Source organism: Thamnophis sirtalis, unplaced genomic scaffold (genome assembly GCF_051295495.1).
Source record: "Thamnophis sirtalis isolate CommonGarterSnake01/CBP01778 unplaced genomic scaffold, rThaSir2_p1.2 scaffold_7, whole genome shotgun sequence".
Lineage (NCBI taxonomy): Eukaryota > Metazoa > Chordata > Lepidosauria > Squamata > Natricidae > Thamnophis > Thamnophis sirtalis.
Genome location: NW_028261387.1, coordinates 12,816,770 through 12,821,142, shown reverse-complemented (window position 1 = coordinate 12,821,142; position 4,373 = coordinate 12,816,770).

Below are 4,373 nucleotides of genomic sequence, written 5' to 3'. Positions count from 1 at the left end.
ACCTACCGAAGAGGTTCCAAATTTTTTTGAAACCCACCACTGATGCAAGATCAACATGCATCTCCACACTTCGGTCATAAGTAACAAATTTCTTGCATGAATGTATGGCACTGAAAAGCAAGGTGCTAAAATCCAGCGAAAAGGCAAGTCAGAGAGCTATAAATACCAAATACCAATACCAAATACTATCTCGTACAGATCATACAGATTAACAGGGTTGGAAGGGACCTTGTAGGTCATCTAGTCCAACCCCCTGCCCAAGCAGGAGACCTTACACCATTTCTGACAAATATCTCCAAGAAATAAGAATCAGCTAGCAAAATTCTGGCCCCTCGTTTAATTTATGAAATACATTCCACCCTTTCTTCCAATCAATAGTTTGAATGCAAATCTCACTTTCCTACTTCCAGATCCCAGTGTTTTATGACATATTCTGTTGTTCTCCTTCCCTACTGTTTTCACACCAAACTTAAACAAGAATTCTGGATAATTCAAAAGCTGGCTGAAAACATTACATTTTAGTTGATCCTATTAAAGCACGGCATAATTGGATGTATTAAAACCAGGAACTTTAGAAGAACATTAAAAAAAGATGACACAAAAAACCTTGCTTTTTTGCACAGTGCCTTTAGAAATGGGAAAAAAGGATTAGAGGCTGTGGTAGAAAAGCTTAGGAAAAAGGAATGTCATGGCAAAATAGGAGCATTGGGAAGAGAATTGGGGTAATAAACATTTTCTGAACGCTCTCACAAATTATATTTGCATGAATATCTTGATCTAATGTAAATTTTTTTGAATAATTTTTTTTTCATGTTTCATCCTAAAAGGTATTGTGCTTTGACCCCAAATGATACAAAATCCAGCAGTTTATATTGTGGGAAGTTATCATCCAGCCCTCTCCCAGAAAAATGAAATATCCTAGGAAATATTGAAAAGGCAGAATATTTCTCTGGATATGAAAAGAAACATGTTTTAAAAGACAGAATAGTAGCCTGTAGCTTCCTGCTCATCCCCACTTTGTCAATAGGCCATTGAGAAGGCCAGGCTAGTCCACTTTACATAATAAAGACTCCTCCACTGCAGCCCCAGGGGGGATGGGAGTAAAGGCATGATAATGTTGGAAATTTACTCAGCTGAGCACATGGCATCTGAGAGCTCATCCATACCTGGATTCAAAACACAGCCTAGAGAGTAGCCCCTGAATGGCCCCATGGGAGTCTGACAACCAATCAGAATACATTTCTTACATAGGAACAGGAAACAGAGAGGTGGGACTGAACAGGTTATAAAAAGCCTAGCAAGCCCCTCCCTCAGCCCTTCTCTTCTTCTCCACCAACATTGAAGTATGTGATCATCTTTTCTATTCAGGGCTCAAGCCATGTGGTCTTGTCCAACAACAAACCATCTTTCCAAGCAGCCTCCATGTCTCCAGTGTCTTCTTCCCCACTTGGAGCTGAACCCAGAAGGACATTTCTTTCATCAATATGTTTCTAACTTTAAGTGACAGCAAATGATTGACCTTGTCTGAGCTTGGAATTTAAATAGGTTTGAGCTGGTTAATACTTACCTAGACAGGGAAGTTGAAAAACATCCATGAACAAATCAATTCCATTGTATTTCCAGGAAAAGTACACATGTTGTTACAAGAATCATATTCAACTAAGAGAAAACTTTATTTTTAACATTAGCTAAAATAATTGACTGGTAATTTATTAACAGTAGGAAAGAGAAATACTCCTTCAAGGTTATTATATAAACTATAAAATCAGCCTACACCAAATAAGGTTGTATGCTCCTTTTATTGTTTACATTTCATCAGTAATTTATAAAAAGCAACAGAAAAGTGAGTTTTTGGTCCATTGTTCTGCTTGGTGGGAGGGACACGGTGGCTCAGTGGCTAAGGCGCTGAGCTTGTCAATCAGAAAGGTTGGCACTTTGGCAGTTCAAATCCCTAGCGCCACATAACAGTGTGAGCTCCCGTTATTTGTCCCAGCTTCTGCCAACCTAGCACTTCGAAAGCATGTAAAAATGCAAGTAGAAAAAATAGGAACCAACTTTGGTAGGAAGGTAACAGCATTCCATGCGCCTTCGGTGTTTAGTCATGCTGGCCACATGACCACGGAGACGTCTTCGGACAGCGCTGGCTCTTCGGCTTTGAAACAGAGATGAGCAGTGCCCCCTAGAATCAGGAACGACTAGCAAGTATGTGTGAGGCGAACTTTACCTTTATCTCTGCTTGGTGGCCATCAAACGTACTTGAATATATTACTTTAATACAATCTGGTTTTTATGATATTGTACTTTGAATCCTGTGCTGCCAGATCCTGGATAGATTGAGTGGCATATAAAAACTATTAAATAAGCAAATAACCTGGATCCACCAAAGTAGGAACAAAAAGCCCCTTTCTCCAGGAATGTTTATACCTTTACATGCATGATTGTGAGATGGGCAGCTACAGTATACAAATGTGATGAATGCATAAAAGTGATCTATGCTAAGTTTTAAAACTTAAAATGTCTGGAACGAGCTCCCCGTGGAGATTCGGACCCTCACCACCCTTCAGGCTTTCCGCAAAGCCCTTAAAACCTGGCTTTTCCGACAGGCCTGGGGCTGACGAGTTCCCGCCCCCGCTCGAATTGTGTGGCTGTTGATTGTTTTTTTAAATTCCTTTTGTAGTTGTTTGTCGTTGTTTTCCCCTTGTCTGTATCCCCTACCTTTGGATTGTGAGCCGCCCTGAGTCCCTCCGGGAATAGGGTGGCATATAAGTGCAATAAATTCAATTCAATTCAATTCAACTGTCCCTCATGCACTACATGGAATCTCACCTGTGACATCTGTACAAGTGATTGAACACCACCGAAGTAACCCTTGAAATTTGGGTGGAATATGAGATGCATAAATGCATATTTTTAGACATTTCTTTTTTTAAAAAAAAATCAATCAATTCTCTCTTACCAAGTGTAGGAAGTTATCACCCAGCCCTCTCCCAGAAAAAAATGAAATATCCTAGGAAATATTGAAAAGGCAGAATATTTCTCTTGATGTGAAAAGGAAGAAACATGTTTTAAAAGACAGAATAGCTGCCTGCAGTTTCCTGCCCATCCCCCTTTGTCAATGAGCCATTAAAGCCTGAGCTAGTCCACTTTACATAATAAAGAGTTCTCCCCTTCAGCTCCAAAGTGAGATGGGATTAAGGCATGATAATATTGGCCCTTTACCCAACTAGCCACATGGCATCTGAGAGCTCAACCAAACCTGGATTCAAAATGCAGCCTAGAGAGTTGCCCCTGCATGGGCCCATGGGAGTCTGACAATCAATCAGAATACAAGCTCAAGAAGAAAGGCCAGAGAGGGCATAAAACCAGGGACTCAGCTTCTCTTCCTTCCTTCTCTTCTTCTCCACTAACATTGAAGCATGTGATCACCTTTTCTGTTCAGGACTCAAGCCATTAAAACCATCTTTCCAAGCAGCCTCCATGTCCCCAGTGTCTTTTTCCCCACTTGGAGCTGAACCCAGAAGGACATTTCTTCCAACACAAGTTTTAAGATAACTGTCACTTTTTTTACTGCGAGCACGCCTGCCCGCATTAAAAATGAAATTTTGTTGTCTGCTCTAAAGGGGAAGTGTAATATATAAATGTAAAGGTTCCCCTCGCACAAAAGCGCTAGTCGTTCCTGACTCTAGGGGGCGGTGCTCATCTCCGTTTCAAAGCCGAAGAGCCAGTGCTGTCTGAAGTCGTCGCTGTAGTCATGTATCTGGCAGGACTAAACACCAAAGGCGCATGGAACGCTGTTACCTTCCACCAAAGGTGGCCCCTATATTTCTACTTGCATTTTTACATGCTTTCGAACTGCTAGGTTGGCAGAAGACATAATTAATATACCTGCAGTTTCCACCACTGACACACAGATACGTACACACAGACACACAGACACACAGACACACACACACACACACACACACAAACACACACACTAATCACTGTCCATTTTGACAAAACTTTTTTTAGGACTTTTTTTATGGGAGAGTTCAAACAGATCTCACCCTTGCCACCCTGACCTTCTGTAATTTTCTCTATGCAAAAAAAACAACAAACACATGTTGCACAACATCTCATTGTCCACAATTCCGATACCAGGAGTCTTAACATGCATGCGTATAAATATCAGACCACTAGGGGGCGATCAAGAAAGCGGTTCCTACTCGGTTTTCCTTCCCGGCCAATCTTCCTACAGCTGCTGTTATCTCTAGCGATTGAAACCTGCTCGTGCTCGCCCCACCCCCTCTCTCTCGCCTTTCAACGGCTCAGAGTTTTTTTTTTTTTTGACGTAGCCATTAAGCGTGCTCAGAAGCCGCACGTGGCGCGCCGTG